Below are 20410 nucleotides of genomic sequence, written 5' to 3'. Positions count from 1 at the left end.
CTATTCCAGAGCGAAGGGAGCCTCTGGGTTATGAACCTGTCCCTCCAGCAAGTTCTATTTATTTCTGTGCTAAGGTTCAAGTCCCTCGGGCGTATGGCTCTAAGGGATTTAAATTTACTGAGGTGGAGCATGTCCATTAATTCTGGATTTGACAGAGCTTTGTATGTCAGGCATAGATCGCCTCGAAATAGGCGGTATGCAACTGAGTAGAGCTGGAGTTTTTTTAACCGAGCAGCATATGGCATCTGTTTGAGACCCTTGATCTTCTTGGTGAGATACTTTTGGGGTCTTTCTAATTGCTGCAGGTGTCGGGTAAGGTACATCCCAAAAGGGGCATTGTATTCTATGATGGGCCTGATGAGGGATGAATAAAGGGGCACAATTACCTCTCTTGATCTAGATGTGAAACCCTTCATGATGAGGTGGGCTATGTAGAAGGTCTTTCTAACCACTTTGACAATGTGGTTTTCAAAGGAGAGATTGCTATCAACTTGGGTCCCCAGGTCCCTAATAACTTTCTCTGTACTTAATGGTTTTCCGCCTATGTGGTAATTTGTGGGCACATTGTTTTTGCCAAAGGGTATAACTATACATTTTTTGGCATTTAGCTTTAAACCATGGCACTGGCACCAGTTATCTGTCTCTGTGAGACCTTTTTGAAGGATGTTTGTGTCAGCTGGAGAGTCGATTATGGTGCCCAGTTTGCAGTCGTCTGCGAACTTGGTGAGCCATAGTCCTCCCACATTTGCCTGTACCTCGGAAAAGTATATACCGAACAAGAGTGGTCCCAGGACAGAACCCTGTGGGATGCCACTTGTGACCAGTTTTGAATCTGACATGGCTCCAGCAACTCTCACTCTGTGGGTTCTGTCTTTGAGCCAGTTTGTGACCCATCTTGTGACATAGGGGTTTATATTTAAGCTGGATAGCTTATCTATGATGCCCGAGTGGGGTATTGTGTTAAATGCCTTTGCAAGGTCCAGATAGGCTGTGTGGACTACCTTCCCTTCATCTATGGCTTTGGTGACTGTTTTGAAGAAGTCAACCAGGTTCAAAAGGCAGGATCTGCCCTTGACAAAGCTGAACTGGGTAGGATCTAGTGTCTGTAGGTCCCCAATGTCTTTGTTTATGAGCTCCATGATGATCCTCTCCATAGCCTTGCAGACTAAGCTAGTCAGGCTTATGGGGCGATAGTTTCCAGGGTCCGTAGAGGCTCCACCTTTGTGGAGTGGGACCACTGTTGCTGTACGCCATTCTGTGGGCACATATCCTGTAGTGAGGCTGAGATTGTATAGCTGTTTTATTTGAGGGATTAGTTCCTCTTGGAGTTCATGTAGGACGCAACCTGGGAAGCCATCTGGTCCCATGGAAGCAGTGTTTTTTGCCTTGGAGAGGGCAGCCTTCACCTGAGCATCAGAGATGTTTGGGAGGCAGCCCTCTGTTGGGATAGATACTTGCTCTTTTGGGGGGGAGTGGAGAAGTTTGCACTGAACCTGTCCGCCAGGATATTAGCGATGTCTGTGGGTTCAGTGCATTTTTTGTCATTTAGAATCAACTCAGAACAAGTCTGGGAGTTGCATCCCAGGTTCCTAACATAACTGAAGAAAGTCTTATGATTGTCTTTGGTGTCCTGTGCAATTTTTCTCTCGAAGCTGGCCTTGGAGGATTTTATGAGGGATCGTAATTTTTTGCTAGTACTGATCAGAGATGCCTTCCCTATTAGGGATTTTGCTCTATCATGTAGTAGCTTCCTCCTTCTGTTGTACAGTTTATTTATGGCAGGGGTCCACCAGACTGGACGCCTGCCTTTGGATGATTGAGTCTTGGTTTTGTTTGGGATAGCATGATCCATGCATTCCTGGAGATGTCGTAGAATGTGTTTATATAGGATTCTGCAGTTTGGGCCATAGTTTCCACTGGCCCTGGGGCCTTGAAGGATTCCACTTCAGTTTTGAGAAGTGAGAAGTTCACTTTTGAGAAGTTTTTCACTGTGGTTTTCTGGGCTGGGGGTAGGATTGGGATGTGGACATCCAGTGAAATTCATTTATGGTCTGATCTTACCAATGAGGGATATACTTCTGGTGTGGAGCATAGAGTCCCCATGTTGGTAATGATCAGGTCTAGTATGTTGTCCCCTCTCGTGGGAGTGGTGACTAGTTGTTCCATAGCATTTGCGTTTATAATTTCCAGGAACCTTTGGGCTAAGGTGCTGGGGCTTGAGTAGTGCTCCCAGTCAATGTTTGGGTAGTTGAAGTCGCCCAATATAATGGTGTTCGGAGAGATCTTCATGTTCTCCAATGTTTTCAGGAAAGCCGAGTGGGATTCCTGACTTTGAGAGGGTGGTCTGTAGGATGCTATAAACTGAAAAGCAGTCTTGTCCACTGTTAGTTGCACATGGATGGTCTCCGATACTTTGTGCAATGCCACTAACCTGGAGGTGTGGATATCCTTGATAAATATGGAAACTCCCCCTCCTTTTGTGGTTCGGTCCGGGTGTTGGGGGCGAAAAGCATGATATGAGGTATAGCCCGGTAGTGCTGGGGTGCTCTCTGGAGCCTTGAACCAGGTTTCTGTCACTGCACAGATATCGATGTCCTCCATACTGTGGAGAGCTTCGAGTGCGTGCATCTTGAGTTTAAGACTTCTGGCGTTAAGCAGCATTACCCTTAGTTTCTTGTTCCTTGTCCTGTCTATGGGGGTGGGTTTGACTTTTGAGCCTTGCCTAAAAAAGGCACTATGGGGGTGACAAGAGCCTTTGCCAATATCCGAAAGCCCAGTGGTGACAGGTGCAAGCCGCCCCTAGCGAAACAACGTGGCTTGTTGAGCATGTCATCCCAGGCTGACAGACACTGGATCCCCTTTGAATGACATCAAAATTTTAGCCAATTGTTAAAATCGATCATTTTGTCTTTGTACTGTGGCATCATTCTAGGTGAGGGCAAGATGCTGCTCAAGGTCAGGGTCATACCAGCCTGGGCTACATGATCAGAGAGCTCCTATATGTCTCTTTTCATGTAGTCCAGGGAGGTACATCTCAGGTCATTCACACCAGCATGTACAACGACTGAGTCATATTTGTATTTGCTTTGGAGTGACCTGACTGCTTGCGTTATGTGGTGGATCCTAGCACCCGACAGGCAGCTCACCGTGACCTTCTCTTTATTCAGCCTGCTTGGCACACTGACTTTGTGGGCTATGTGTTGTGCATGTTTTGTTTTGAGGTAGTGTTTGCTTGGATGTCTGCTTTGGAGGTCTCTGAGGCTTAGATAGATTTTTATTTAGAGCCTCAGAGTATGTTTTTGTGTATTTATGTGTTTGGTTCGCTGATGTGGTGGGACTATGTGATACTGGAATTGTGTTGTGTGAGGTTACCTTCTCCTCCTGACTGGTTACACCAGTTTTGACATGAGAGAGCTCAGCCTCCAGTTTGGCTAAATAGTTGCATCTCTCACATATATTTGAACCTGTTTGGAGGAGGAGAGGGTTGTCCGTGTACATGAGGCAGTTGTAACATTGCCTCAAAATTCCCAGATCCACCAGCTGGACTGGAAAGGAAACCATTGACTGACCTTTGGACATGCTAGAGTAATATAGGGAAACTGAATTTAAGACGGACCAATAGAGGACAGGGTAATCATAGAGAGTATAATAGTAAGTAGTGCTTATGGTTTAATAGTGCTGACTTGTAGAATTACTTAATTGGACCAGTGAAGGGCCTTAGAATGAGAATATGGTGTTTAAATTGAGAGATAGAGCAGTTCTAAGGGAAAAAGTGAAGAGCAGACTTTGTGGAGCCAGGAATAGTTTAAACCGAATTAGGCGGCGCTGCCCGCTGTTGCGCTATGCACAAAAATTAGCAAAACCGCGCAAAAGAGGGTTTTAAGAGAGGAAGATGAAGGAGTTTGGAATGCCCAAAATGGCCAATAAAACTACAGTTTCAAGTCAGTAACCACTCCCACAGGGGCAGGCAGGCTGCTCAATGTTTTTCACTGACATTGATCAACAGAGAGACTTCCCTTTAGCCCAAGCAAAAAATGGCCTCCAAGAAACTTACAAACAGTTCAAGAACAGCAAGCCTGTAACTGAACTATTTTAAATCTCAGAAAAGTGGGAAAAAAGCAAGATTTTTTTGTTTTTTTGTTTTTTCAGAGATAGCAGAGGTTCACAAGTATCAGCAAATTATAACAGTGCAGTAAATGACCCCACACAAGAGTGCTAGGCCAAAGACAGATAAAATGCAAGTTTTGAGAAAAAAACAATTTTAAAAATAAGTGCAAACAGGAAATTCAGTAAACAGCTCTAGGTTGTGCTCTAAATACAGTTACTAATGCAGAAATCAAGTTTAACAAGCCAGAAAATGCTCAAAATAGGTGGCTATGCAGAAAAACTTAGTAAATAAACAGAGGAAAAATACTTAAAATCTCAAAAGTGGCTCCTTTCTTTTCTCAGCATTTTCTTCTCTTGGTGGGTGCTTCACCAACAGCCAACAAGCTTGAAAAGATGCCAAAACCACGAGGCAACCAGGTTTTAAGAGAGGAAGATGAAGGAGTTTGGAATTGAACCAAAATGGCCAATAAAACTACAGTTTCAAGTAAGTAACCACTCCCACAGGGGCAGGCAGGCTGCTCAATATTTTTCACTGTCACTGATCAACAGAGAGACTTCCCTTTAGCCCAAGCAAAAAATGGCCTCCAAGAAACTTACAAACAGTTCAAGAACAGCAAGCCTGTAACTGAACTTTTTTAAATCTCAGAAAAGTGGGAAAAAAGCAAGATTTTTTTTGTTTCTTTGTTTTTTTCAGAGATAGCAGAGGTTCACAAGTATCAACAAGTTATAACAGTGCAGTAAATGTGATGCACACAAGAGTGCTAGGCCAAAGACAGATAAAATGCAAGTTTTGAGAAAAAACGATTTTAAAAATAAGTGCAAACACGAAATTCAGTAAACAGCTCTAGGTTGTGCTCTAAATACAGTTACTAATGCAGAAATCAAGTTTAACAAGCCAGAAAATGCTCAAAATAGGCAGCTATGCAGAAAAACTTAGCAAATAAACAGAGGAAACATACTTAAAATCTCAAAAGTGGCTCCTTTCTTCTCTCAGCGTTTTCTCCTCTTGGTGGGTGCTTCACCAACAGCCAACAAGCCTGAAAAGATGCCAAAACGATGAGGCAACCAGGTTTTAAAAGAGGAAGATGAAGGAGTTTGGAATTGACCCAAAATGGCCAATAAAACTACAGTTTCAAGTCAGTAACCACTCCCACTGGGGCAGGCAGGCTGCTCAATGTTTTTCACTGCCACTGATCAACTTAGGCTTTGGCACAGGGGTGCATGCCTCCCCCTTTTGCTACTTTAGCTTATTTTCAGTAAAAGCATGGCACCCAATTAAAAAAGAAAAAAAAACCTTAGCAAATTTTGAAACTAGAAAAATGTACTGGCAAAGCTGTACATTTTTTAGACTCTGCCACTGCTCTTAAGAGAGAAGTTAACAGGAGCATATCAAGAGAGAAAGAGAGAGATAGAGAGAACAGCCCAACTTCATCCTGGAAATCCTGCTGACTCATGACGTGAGTGCAGTGCAGCCACTACTGGATGAGTTGTTGCACAACTTGGATGGTAGCCATGTTACAGCACCCTGTTTTCCTAGATGCTAAATGGTAGAGACCAAAGGAATGTTATCTCATGTGATGTATTTAAACCTATAGTTATGGACCCACCATCACTGTTTTGAAGGGGAAGATGCTGTGGAGAAGGAGGGGGATTTGTCTAGGTTTGGCTGTGTATTGACTGGCAGGACCTGGCACCAAATTGTGCTATACCTTCAAACATTGTGTAAAGTATGCATAATATATAAATGAAGCAAGTTCAACCATCACCTTCTGTTGTGGTGATGATATCACACTGCTTGTAAGCGAGTATCACAGCCTTCTTGGTGACTAGAAACCTCAATCTGTACCCAACCTTTTAGCTTCCCAACTCAGTGTGACTGCTACAAATAGACAGAAACTCCAGTGCTACAAATAGACAAACTCCAGTGCTTTGTATTTTTCTTCATCCAAGGCAGGTTAATGCCAGTTCCAGACCAGGTGATTTGGTTATCCTAGTGACTTGTTTTTCAGAATCATCATACAGTGATTTCCCAGATCTGCCAAAAACTGTCAGAAGGACTATAAGGCTGATGTAAATAAGCCTGTTAACCTGGATCTTCAGGCTTCCTGTAAATCAAGTCATTAGTATTTACCATTGAGTTATAGGACATTAAAAAATGGGGTTTTAGGAGTTCACCAAGGCCACTGGTAAACAACAAGGATGGAACCAAACACAAAGGGGTAAAATCTTCCACTTTATTACACATAAAAATGCCAGTTGTTTACCAATCTTCAAAGAAGGAAGGCAAAATATAACAGGAGATTGATGTTATTAAAAACCTGCTGTATAGAAATTGTTGATAATCACTAAACAACTTGCATTTTATGTGTAAAAAAGTGCATAATTTTATCCCTTGGTATTTAGTTCTGACCCTGTTGTTTATCACTGGCTTTGGTATGTTTTGTTATTAGCTTATAGATGGATAAGTATTACTATTATTAGCTACTAGTAGCTGCTTTCATCTCTCGGTGTGGTGTGCCGCCATTTATCTGACCAATTAGTTCTCTCTGCATCTGTGTTCACCCCCCTCAGCTGGGACTACTGCCGTACGAGCCTCCCTGCACTCATGTAAAAGGAAACAAGAGCTAACAGAAAATGGAGCCTGCATTTCTAACAACTTTAGCCAATCACTTACTTATATCTGCATCTGTGTTCCCCCCTCCGCTGGGACTGCTGCCCATACAAGCCTACTTATGCTCACATGAAAGGAAACAAGAACTAACGGAAAATGGTGCCTGCATTTCTAATGACTGTAGGTCTTACACTTAAGGAAACGTAGATGTTAATACATTACATTTGCATAAATAAGTAGTAAGTGGCGCACACTCTGCTGGGGACACAGTTAGATGGTATCCCCTCATCTCTACCTTCATATCTTAACCTGTTTTACTACCTCAGTAGGCTTGCTGTGCCTTATTGTTTTTCATGAGGATTCTGGCACATACCTGTTTGTCGACATTCAGTTGACAGTTTTCTTTTTCTTTTTTTTTTTTTTTTGCCCTTTGGTGAGAAGCCAGGTTCTGCCCTACTCCATTTGCTCTCACTATGCTCAGGCTCACTCCTGTTTCCCACCATACCCACATATCCCACCTGCCCCTACATTTAAACTAGTACTAGCCACTCCCCCTCAGACCTAACCACTCACAAACTTTTCATCTTACAAACCCATCCCACCCACCAACCATACCCCTCCCCCTATCCTTTTTACACTTATCTCTTCCCCTAATACTACGCATTATGCTCCTCCTACTGCTAACAAAGAAGCTGCCACTAGAGGTCCACCCTAAGCAAAACTATCTCCACCTACCTGAGATACTATCACTTATAACCAAACCTTTCCTCATCTTCCCATCCATTCTATACATAGCCTGTACCCAAAGCTCACTATGCTTCTCCTTCACATACCCCCACTAATTCACCACTCTCTAGCCTCTTTATTTACATCCTATTTAAACCTCCCTGTTACAGCCCACACCTTATCTACCATCTCCTTCCCCACTCCACTCCACTTAATAACATAGCCCATAACTTCCACATGGCACCACATTTCTTTAACACCACTAAAACAACATTATTCTCATATAGGTACTCACATGTACAAACTATAGCCCAAACACTCCACAAATGTTTGTTCTTCTTTCGGCTTCTCTGGTCCGCTAATGATTGGCAGTAGATTTTTACCGTGCCAAGGTGCCAGCTCGACGCCCAACCTTCAATGAAGGCATGTCCATTCACGCATGTCTTTCGAACGCCACTCGACCAAAAATATAATAGATTAATATACAAGTATCCCATACCTCCCAAATACTTAAAATCAAACATAAAACTGAATGGGGATATCCATCCAAACCTTGGTCCCTACGCAAATCAGCTTAGCCTAAATTTATGATACATTCAAAATACAAAAACTACTAATAACCTTGATCACAATACATCAAACCTCCTGCTTCTAAATATGAACCTCAGGAGCCTTGCAAACAAAATACAAGCACTCTCCAGATATAGCTGTTTTAACAGAAACTTGGCTAAACCCCGAGCTAAATGATAAAGAAATGTTATCCCAAGGCTATAATATCCATAGGCTAGACAGACCTAACAAATGTGGTGGAGGAATAGCTATCATCTACAAAAACACTCTAAAAATTGAACACCTAGATCCAAACCCACCTATACTCAATAATGCAGAGATGTTGCTTACTAGACTTGAAATAAACCCCAAGAAATTCATAATAATTATGTCAATTTACATTCCAGCTGGAATTACTCCTAACATAATTGAGGACCTCCTATACTGGCTATCCTTAACATTCTCTCAGGAATCTATAGTTATGGGTGACTTTAATACAAACTGGTTAACCTATACCACAGACAGCCCCTCTAACTTCATTAACTTATATGGATTTTCCCAGCTGATACTAACCCCAGCCAGATTGCATTAACAAAAAAAAAAAAAAAAAAAATAGTCTATGCTAGACTGGATCTTAACAAACAAAACATCACCAGTTAAGCATTTAGGTTGCCTCCCAGATTTTACTAGTGACCACTCACCTACCTATTTACTAAAACAATACCTACACTCCCCTAAACAGATTATATATGGACAAATTCATAACAGAAAGTACTTCTCACCTCAAACATTCATATCAACCTTCCAACAATGTGGCTAGATTCCAGTATTAACACTCCCACTAGACACAGCCGTAGCTTACTTTAACAATACAGTCTTAAATATATTGAATAACCATGCACCCCCAAGAAATATAAAAGTAAAAACAAACTATGCCCCTTGGCTTACCAAAGAAACCAAGGTTCTTCTTGGAACCAGGGATAAAGCTTGGGCTCATTATCAGTCCAATAAAAACCAGATCACCCGTGATTTTTATTGGCACCTCAGAAACAAACCTAAGAATCAGATTAAAAATAATAAAAGACCTACTACATGGCAACCCAACAAACATAACCCCCCAAAATTCTAGGACTCTATAAATCAGTTATTGCAACCTGGCCAAACGGCAACTCCAATTCCAACTAATACAAATACTTCTGATAGCATAGCCACTAAGTTCAACACTTGCTTCATGAACTTCATCTTAAACCTAACTAAAACCTCCTGCAATACACCTCTAACCATTCTCTTAGATTCTAATACATCCTCAAACACTTCTTCCCTCACCTCCATTCAAACCAGCACCATAGAAAAGATGTTAAATAAACTTAAACCTGCCTGCCTTGCTGCTGACCATTTACCCTCTGAATACCTTAAGATAGCTGCCAGTGCAAGATCCTATCCCATCTCCACTCTGATCAATTGCTGCATAACTGAACAGTATATCCCCAAAATTTGGAAAATGTCTTATATCATTTCTCTTCATAAAGGAAGGAACTCTACATTATAGACCAATTGCAATATTTTCTCTTCTATTCAAAATTCTAGAAAAATGTATTCATTCCCACCTCTTAAACTACCTATTATCCGAAAGCCTTCTTCTCACTAACTCCAAACATGGATTCTGACCTAACCACAGTACTACTACTGCTCTCTTGAGCTTCACAAATACCATTAACCAATTCAGAAACAGTGGCCAACTAGTATCCTTAATATTCCTGGACATGTCAAAAGCATTTGACAGTGTCTCATCAGAAACTACTAAATGAACTTCTATCCTTTAAACAAAGTAACTCTGTCCTTAAATGGTTCCAAGAACAACAACAGACCATAAATAAGCTGTGAAATGGCAAAATGAAGTCTCCTTACTGTTACCGGTCACAGTAGGTGTCACAGGGTTCTATCCTTGGTCCTCTCTTATTCAGGATCTTGACCAACAAGTCAAATACTGACATCAAGCTTTCCACAGTCATGCACTATGCTGATGACTCCACACACCTGTGCAGCCTCCTCACTCCCTAAACTACAAGAAATAACCTAGCTTTCTGTCACAAAAATAGGGTCATGGCTCTCCAACTCAGTTAATCCTAAATCCTAAAATAACTAAACTCGTGATTTTCCTCTAACAGCAAAACCCAAGACCTACAACCCCCTTCCAAATATATTCTTCTGACAAGACTAACATCGAACCCATATCACACACTAAGCTACTCGGTGTAAGAATAGATAAAAACATGAAATTTGACATTCATCTGTCTCTAACTATAAAAAGTTCACATTAAACTAGGCTCTCCGTACAGAAATAAAGCAAACTTCTCTGACACTACAAGACAACATATCGCTAGGACTCATCTGCTCTCCCCTTCTTTATGCTTCTGCCACTTTCACCAACCTGAAAAAACAAAGCTAGAAGCCTGCTATAAGATTGCCAAATTTGCCACTACTTCCCCATTTAGATTCCATCACTGTAGTGCCTTACATCAATTAAACTGGCTTAAATACCCAGTCTCCTAACATTCACTCAACTTACAATGGCCCATGGTATAATATACCAACCAGAAACATGTCCAGCACCCTGCAGCCTAATTCAACTACTAACCAACAAAAGACAGCTGTGATCTTCCAATACATTTCTATTAGAAGTCACTAAAGCAAGCAATTACTATGGCGATTCTCTCTATTCAAATAAAATCACTAGAACCTGGAACTCTGTCCCCATAGGGCATAATAACTATCCCTAACCGTAACAATTTAAAACACTTATCAAGAACCACCCAAATAACTCCTGGCTATGCACCTGTCTAACCCCTGGATAAACAAAAAAATGTCCCACTTCACAGGACTATCTCCCTGTGTGTAGACACTAGGCAGCAAACTTGAAAGAAATCTTGTAAATATTACTGTCTGTAAAAATGACCTAACAATATGTATTCCCATCTACATTGTTTATACTGTGAATGTCTCGTCAGAGCAACTTGTGTTTCTTTGATTATGCAAGTACTGTATAAACACTGCTAACAAATCCATACTTTGTTTCAACAACTTAAGTTTATTATTTGTATAGATTTCTTATTGTTATGTACATAGTAGTACTCATTTATAGCTGATGGGACCCTCCCCACCCCGGCCTCTGCTGAAAAAGGGCTACTGCCCAGTCAGACTATCCTGGTCAATGAATATAAATAAATAAAATAAATAAATAATTTGTTATTATTATTACTATTACACACTTTTGACTTGGATGTCTCTCTGCTAGTGCAAGTTGCCCTTCCTACCCCTCAACAGATTATAGCCATTTTACAATTTATCATTTATATATTTCTAGTGGGGTGCTCTACATCAGTTAATCAGAACAAAATCCAAAGCAGTGTTGTCTGCTATGTCTACACATATTAGAATGAAACACCACCAAAACACGAGGTGAATTGTGATAACCCATTTTTAACCTCCACAGCATGCTGCAACTAGAAAAAAAATGCCACCCTTCTTAATGGCTAGGAGAGGCTACCAGTTGTGTCTGACTTGGAGGGCAGAGCTGCAAATTATTCTAGGAGGGAGTACCAGCTACATCCAGCTTGGAGGGCAGTGATAAAAAGTTGTTCATTCATACCTCTCAGCTGTCATGGATTTTGCAAAACACTCTTGATTTTGCCTTATATTTTGCCCTGGTGGAACATTGCACAAGTGCCACATTCCTCATACCCATATTCACACTGCATTTCTCAACTTCACCTCATTCTAACCGATTTTTGAAAGACTTGTCTTTCCTATATACCATTGTGGGTTTATTACCCAATCTTTGAACAACATTTACATCACCCCTGAAAATATCCCAATTTTTTCTAATAGTAGCAGCGATAGCCTGGCTGTCCAAATTATACGTGGATACAAAAGTTTTCCACTACCATGAAAATTAAAATTACCATTCTGCATCTCTTGACCATAGTCAATAACTCTCTTAGTGAAATTTCCACAATGGAGGAAAGGCTGAAAGTACCCACTTTCTCTTTTAACCATAACCTCCCTTTTAATGTCCTACAGAAATTCCAAGGGGTAACCTCTTCTTATAAACATATTCATAACTACATCACACTCGTACTGAAACATGTGAAATTTGGATATCATGCCTGCCAACCTTACCAGCTAGCCCTTCACAACAGATTTCTTTTGATGCATCAGATGCCAAGTGGTAAAATGCACTTCTAGCCATAGCTCACGACATTTCTATTGCAGGTCATATGGGCATAAAGCGTACAAAGAGACTTATTATGCAGAACTTTAATTGGGCTGAGATTTCCAGGGATTTGCCAAAGAAAACACTGACATTGAGAAAATTCTTTAATAATAACAGCAAAGCTTTTGGGACTATACCCTTCTTCAATACTTGCAACATTTCAAAAATCAAAGCAGTTAAATTTAAATAGCAGCCAAAACATCACATGATCGCAGCCAGCCAACAATGCAGTGGAAGCAATTAAATGACAAAATTGGAATAAATATTTAAAAAAACAGTACATAAAATCCAAACTAAAACTTATTATATTGTAATCTCACTAAAATTGGTTTTAGAGTTGTAGCTGTGTTACAACCAGGTGAATGGTCAGCGTCAAAGCACAAATCCATTCATATTCCTTAATTCCTAGGAAGTTGTTAATATCACCACCTTCCAGGGATTTAACAGGGTACTACAGGACCTGTGACCAGTGCCAAAAGGTAGGCAAGGCAGGAGACAAGGTGAAAGCAGCTTTGATGCCTTTCCTGTGATTGAGGAGACATTTCAGAGGGTAGCTATGGATATTTTGGGGCCTCTGAGTACCCCAAGTTCCACAGGAAAGAAGTATATCTTAGAGGTAGTAGATTCTGCTACCAGATACCCAGAGGCGGTGACTCTGTCCTACATTGAGGCAGAAAAGGTGGCAAATGCTTTGTTAGAGATTTTCAGCAGGTGGGTTTGCCAAAAGAAATACTGACTGACAGAGGTGCCAATTTCATGTCAGACCTGCTGGTTTGTCTGTGGAAGCACTGTGGGGTGAAGCACCTAAAGACCACCCCTACCACCCCCAGACTAATGGTCTGGTGGAGAGGTTAAATTCTATACTAAAAGCCATGCTATGGGAATTTGTAGACCTGTTTAAGAGGTAGTGGGGCAAATATCTTCCTCATTTGTTGTTTGCTTACAGAGAGATGCCCCAGGAATCCACAGGTTTTTCACCATTTGAGTTGCTGTGTGGGCATAGGGTGAGGGGACCTCTAGATTTGATCATGGGAGGGTGAGTGTGAATCCCACAAGGAGTCTATTGTGGCATATGCCCTAAACCTGATGACAAGGCTCATGAAACTCATTGGTTTGGCCCAGGAGAACCTGGCAGAAGCCCAGCAGCAGAAAAAGGTCTGGTATGACAGGAATGCTTGAGCTAGAGAGTATGCTGTTGAGCAGCAGGTCATGGTTCTCATTCCTGTCAGACACGAGAAGCTGCATGCAACTTGGGAGGGACCCATCAACATGGTAAGGAAGGTCAGTGATGTTAACTACATGGTAGAGTTGCTAGGCAGGAGGCAGGGGCACAAATTGTACCATGTTAACATGATAAAACCTTATCATGATAGACAGGCCCTTGTCCTGAGTATTTGCAGTGGATGGCAGGAGGAAGCTGAGAGGGATTTGATCACTGATCTCCATAGTGAGGCTCAAACTGACACCTCAGTGAAAGGGGTGGCAATGCCCCAGAAGCTATTCCCTACCCAGGTTTGAGAAATCCGAGCAGTGTTACAGGAGACTGGGGGCATGTTGACTGGGAAACCAGGGTGCACCCACCTGGTGCAGCACCATGTGGATGCAGGACCTCAAACGCCTATTAGGCAGGCCCCTTATAGGGTGCCTGAGAGAGCCAAATAGACTCTGAGAGAGGAGATACAGGAAATGTTCATAATAGGGGTAATCCAGGAGTCCATCAGTCCCTGGGCCTCCCCAGTGATGTTGGTACCAAAGAAGGATGGCAGCACCAGGTTCTGTATGGACTACAGGAAATTAAATAGTCACAAGGAGTCAGATGCTTTCCCCATGCCTAGGACAGATGAAGCCCTAGAGCAGCTGAGTGGGGCTAAGTATCTTACCACTATTGATCTTACCAAGGGCTACTGGAAGGTGCCCTTGACTCCCTCCACTAGAGAGAGGTCAAACCTTTGTGACTCCTTTCAGCTTGTATAAGTTCACTAAGATGCCCTTTTTGATGAAAACAGCCCCAGTGACTTTTCAGAGGCTGGTAGATCATATCCTAGCAGGGGCAAGAGATTTTGCCCTCGCTTACCTGGATAATATTGCCATCTACAGCCATTCCTGGCAAGAGTACCTTCAGTGTGTCAGGGAGGTGCTGGGCAGAGAACAGTGGGCAGGGTTGACCATTAAGCTCAGTAGGTGTCAGGTGTATGGCAGAGGTCTCCTACCTGGGACAGAGCGGAGAGTGGTAAGATCAGACCACAAGCTGCTAAAGTGGAAGCCATTCAAGCATGGCCTGCCCCTGTTACCAGAAAGCAGGTGAGGGCATTCTTAGGGACAACAGAGTACTACAGAAAGTTTGTCCCAAATTATAGTACCATAGCTGCTACCTTCACAGATCTGGCAAGGAAAACAGGACAGATAAAGTAGTGTGGACCCTAGCATGTGAGCAGGCACTCCAGAAGCTTAAAGGAGCTTTGAGAGGACACCCTGTGTTAGCCAGTCCAGATTACAGCAAAACATTTGTTCTTCAGGTGGATGCTTCAAACCATGGTGTGGGGGTTGTACTCAGCCAGGTTTCCTCAGAGGGAGAACAACACCCAGTGGTACATCTCAGCCATAGCCTACAACCCAGGAAGGAATGCTATGCAGTTGTGGAAAAAGAATGTCTAGACATAGTGTGGGTATTGCAGAAACGTCAGCCTTACCTGTATAGAAGGAAATACCCTGTAGTTACAGACCACAATCTCTTAACATGGCTACATGGAGCCAGGCTGCAAAATGCTAAGCTACTAAGGTGGAGCCTATGGTTTCAGGCATATGATATGACAGTGCAGCACTGCAGTGGGGTTAACAATGCCAACGCAGATGAGCTGTCAAGACAGGGTATGGAGTAATATATTCCCAGATAGGCTCATCCCTCTTAAGCAATATTTCTCAAGGGTCACTTGAAAAACTAGCTTGAGTCTTTGGTGGTGGTGGGGGGTGACAAAGGGGAATACTGCCAGCCCAGCTAGCTGGAATTTTTTAAATAATTATACATCATTTGTGAATATTAACATGATTTATATAGAAATGTGACAAAGAGAGATACTGCCAGCACAGCTGCCTGGAATTTTATAAATGGTTATGTGTCATTTGTGAATGTCAATATGCCTTGTGTAAGATGCTTGTGTTACAAATGTATCAGAACTGTATGTCATGTATATATCAAACTAGGTTTGTACAGACATGGATCCATAGTGTGCCCCACTGAAAAAGAACAGAAATGTACATGCACTATTGTAACTGGGTAAATGTATATATTCTAACAGTGGAAACTGGGATAGAGGAGGTTAACCTCAGTCTAGCAAATTTCAGAAAAATAGCTGAAATTAAATTACTTTATGGCAGCAAGGAGACATAATGTCTAAAACTATGGAACTTTCTGTATTGTCAAGGAATTTTTTTTTTATGACTTCCAGCATCTATCAAAGATCTAAGGAAAAGCCCTGTCTATGTATTTTCACAGGTACATGTTAAATACTGCCAGATTCCAGTAGTGGGGGTTCTACCTGGGATAGAGTCAGATGACAACAAATTATGTCATTTTGCAAGCTATCCCAGCAGTAATATTTGAGATATTAATTTAAGAGGTCTCTGAGAGAGAGAGACAGCATTCTGTATTCTGTCTTTGACCTGACAACAACTATTGAAGATCCATTTACCATTGTCTTAGATTTAGTCAGGAATATAATGAAGCAAAGTTTAGATGCTTTTTTTCTTTTATTTGAGACTGTCCTGCAATGCTGTTTTAAATATTTCCTGTGATTTTGAACTCTGATGTCACTGTAAATATATATTTAATATTGTCTTCTTTTTTATTATTATTTAATACATTTAAACATTTCATTATGGCTGATCTGTATAGAGATATTTAAGTTCTGAGAGTACTTGGATATTTATTTGGTGACACTGTGGGTCACTCTTAATAGCCTTGCTCTTGGTCAAACTACCATTTGTATTGACAGTATAATTACACAGTAAGATTGGACACCCCTTGTTAAGGGTCTTAATGTAGCTGATAAGGATCTGGTCGGTGGCAGTGATAACTATCTTATAGTCTAGGCAAAATGTGCCAGCCTTTCCCAGGTGTGTGGGCGTGTATAAATCAAACTTCAAAGAGTGTGAGTGTGTGTGTGTGTGTGTGTGTGTGTGTGTGTGTGTGTGTGTGTGTGTGTGTGTGTGTCAGGTATTTGGGCAGGGACACGAAGCACTGGTTGGACAGAGAGGGTGCTGGAGGTCTTGGCTTGGTCACTCAGCTGAGATTTCAACTCTATAGCTGTGGCAGTGGGCAGTCTTATTGGGGACCTGAAGAAAGAGGGAGAAAACAGCCCTGGACTGACTGTGGTATCTGTGTGCTCTTAAGAGAAATTGCACTTGATGCAGATAGTTGTATCTGGAAATAGTGTGTGTGTACCTGTCATCCTCCCAGTGTATGTCCCGCACTGGTGTCAGTGATGAGGATTGAGGCTCCTTAATTACTGGTTCACTGGTGGGGTGTCACAGTTAATTCAGATAATACTGTGATACCGTCAGAATAGGACTGAAGACTCCTTTCCTACATAAACAAAAGGCAGGATATCACTGCTATAATATTCATATTTCCTTCTAAAAACGTTGTCATACAGTTTAGGAAATCCAGATGAACAAATGCAAAATTAGAGCACAATTATATCAAACTACAGAGAGGTCTGTTTAGGCAAAAGCAAATATTTAAGAGTCCATATAGTTCCAGATAACTGAAAAATGTTTTTTGAAAATGTTATTCAACATGTTATTATCACAGAGATGATTAAATTAGTTACCCAGGGTGTGGAAGGGTGCATTACCATTGTGACAGAGGTATTTTATTTCCTGCAGAAATACAGGAAAATCATCACAGAAAGTACATGTTTCTGTCAAAAACCCATGCTTTTGTTTTACTGCTTTTTAAATCTGTTTGTTCACTGTGCAAGCCCAACAGATACATCTCTTTTCAGGGGTGATGTAGGAGCATTGCCTTTTTAAGTGACTTAGAGTCTCACAGTAGAAAAATAAAGGTGAAAGGATTCAACCCTTTACCCTTAGATACGGGGATTAGTTCAATAATATATCATTTTAACTACATACATTTAAGGTCATTTAGCAACTCTACATTCATTGAACTTTTCCATACCTTACATAACAGTGGCTTATCACTGTTTCTAGAGTCAGAGCCTAACAACAGAAGTGGAGATCAAGAGGCAAACTATTACCAAAAAAAAATGCCATGCATTCTTGCATCATATCAAAGTATTTTACGAGACATTTTTTTCCCTATATAAACAAAACAGATATAGGTATCTTTCTCATACCCATCCCAGCATCACTGCTAATATTCCAACATTCACAGATTCACATGATTTGTAATTGGAGACTAATGAACTCAGACACAGGCATACAGGCTGAAACATGTTAGTGGTTCATAGCCCTGACTTGCTCTGCTGTATTAGGAGACCTAGAACAAGCTGAATTACATTGCTTAGATAACTCTGTTTTTGGAAATGTTACATCTAGCAGCTAGTACTAACATATCCTCCATTTAAATAACTCATGACATTTTCTAATGTATAATTATGGACGTAATAGGTTTTGAGACATAATGTTTTCATCACATAGAAATGGCAGTCAGGTGGTTCAAATTTACTGAATCTTGCTTCAGTGAACCTGACTTAGCAAAATCTGTCTTCTTTGAAATATACTTTCATGAAATATAGCAAAACAATATTAAAACATTTTTCAATATGAAAAGTGATGAAAAACATAACTTTCCTCTCTATATACTGTATCTTTGCATGATATTTAGGGGCATTAGCTAGGGCAACACTTTCTTTGTCTTGTCTCTAAATTTGGCTATACTTAGAACAAGCTTTGTTACATATTATGTGAAAATACTGTGACTGAAACAATACTTTTCTATCCAGCATATTAACTGAAATTATAGTTCCAGCATATAAACATTATAGTTATGTGTGTGTGTGTGTGTGTGTGTGTGTGTGTGTGTGTGTGTGTGTGTGTGTGTGTGTGTGAAAGCTCTTTCTTTTTCTAAATTCTTAAAATACCTCTCTTTTAAAATAAACCATTTTTTGCAAGTCTGTTTCACTGAAACAACGTTCATGGAATGAGCACCACGTGACAGATATACCATTAGAAAAATGAGATGTGACACATTCTTTAAGATATACCCCATCTGCTGAGATTGGCCCAGTGTCTGATCTTCCTTCTGCTTATTTACTGATTCATTCCTGTCTTGCAGCAGAAGCCAGGCAGCTTTTAGTCTAGGCAAGAGCCCTACTCATACCTCTCAAACTCTTAGTGCAAGAAATCTGGAGAAAGCACAAAAAATGGTGGGGACAAAGGTCCAAAAATAGGGACATTTTAAATATTGCTCTTATAAACTTAGAAAGTTGCTAGAATAAAAGGGTTTGTTTAAAGCACATTTTTCTGAAGAATTTGATATCTGAAACACAGATTTTTATCATTATTTAGTGACTTTAGTCCTCAGATCATCCCAGTGATTTGACCAAAAATCTCAGATTTTATGAGGAACAAACCAAAAATATGAGCCAAAAATCTGGACATTCTGTGAAAATCTGGACGGCTGAGAGGTATGGCCCTAATGTTATTCATTTCTTGTCTGGAGAATCTGATCAGGCATTTCATTCCTCAGGAAGGCAAGAGTCAGGTGGCAGAGAGTAAGCCAGTCTTTTGGATATAGCGGATTCCTCTCCTAACCACCATCACCTCTGATCTCCACAGTGGCTCTGTTGAGTTCCACAATTGCTAGAAAAACATATCCCTCCGCACCTGTGTCATCTTCAACTAATGTAATGTACTGCTAGATAGCATGTACTCAACAGGCATATTCTCTGTGAGCTCAGCACCTATTTGTCCCCCTCAGTGTCACCCAAGGACCAAGCCAGAATGGAAAAGGTGCAATGCTTACTCACTCCCATAATCCTTGTCCTAACTCCCTAGCCACTAATTAAACACAGGTTAGCTGTATCAAAGTCTGGGCTACATCACTCAGCATGATGGGAGAAGCAATCTGGGTTATACGTTTTTGTCTGTTATTCATGATGTGACTTTTTTTTTGTAAAATGAAGCAAGTTCGAAAAGTAAGGCTAGATATCATCACATCATATTGTATCTTTCCAAATGCAGGAGGGAGATGCTAGAGCTGCACCATGTATATGTTAAATAATTTCTCTACAAGAATAGTGTTCATTTTTGTCTATTTATTTTTTGAATTTGCATTTTGTAAATTGGATAGATTTACTAAATCATTGCAGCATTTTTTAATGGTAATCTACACAAGTAACAGCTGGGGAACATAGCCGGCCTTAGGCACAGGCCAACTAGGCAGCTGACTAGGGTGCTGCTCTAACAGGGGCACTTTTTCAGTGTTATTTGGTGTAGGCAGACCAGGATGTGGGCACCAGGTGGTCGGGTGGTGGGCACCATGGATCCCTTTTGCCTAGAGCACCAGTTGACCTAAGGCCGCTCCTGCTGGGGAAAGTTTGAACATACTAAAAGCTACTCTATAAAAGGAGTCAAGGAAAAAAATATTGAAAAATAAATACCCCTTGAAGGCACGGGAGGTGCTCAAGCATGGGTTATTCTCTACTGCATTTTGTTCTATTTCATTTGTTTCACAGTACATGATTTCACTCACAAGGGTTTTATTTAATAACTAATGTGGGCAAAATATACCTCATAGTCAAGATTTTTCATATAATGTATATTTATGTTTAAAACAGGATCTATCATCTCCTTTAATATATAAGTCTTCTCACTCTCTCACTGTATTTCTGTATTGTTTGTGTGTGTTGTGTGCACAGTTTCCAGTTGAAGGTGTCCTTTCCTTGATGTATGAGAAAGCTGGTACAGCTAATGAAAAATCAGCCTGTTGAACATAGTTTAGTTAGGGGTATTTTTGATCTCTTATGGATCAAGGTTTTTCACTTCGACCATTTGAGGCTGATGATTTATGTGCTGATGTGCAGAAATGTTGATGAATTGTTATGCTTCCACAGTAAAATTTCTCGCACTGAGATCCTGCTACAGTAGGGAATTGGGAAATTTGTCCTTTCCTCACTGCA

The sequence above is a fragment of the Protopterus annectens genome, chromosome 11.part0 (genome assembly GCF_019279795.1).
Source record: "Protopterus annectens isolate FY-2018-M chromosome 11.part0, PAN1.0, whole genome shotgun sequence".
NCBI lineage: Eukaryota > Metazoa > Chordata > Ceratodontiformes > Protopteridae > Protopterus > Protopterus annectens.
This window is presented reverse-complemented; position numbering follows the sequence as displayed.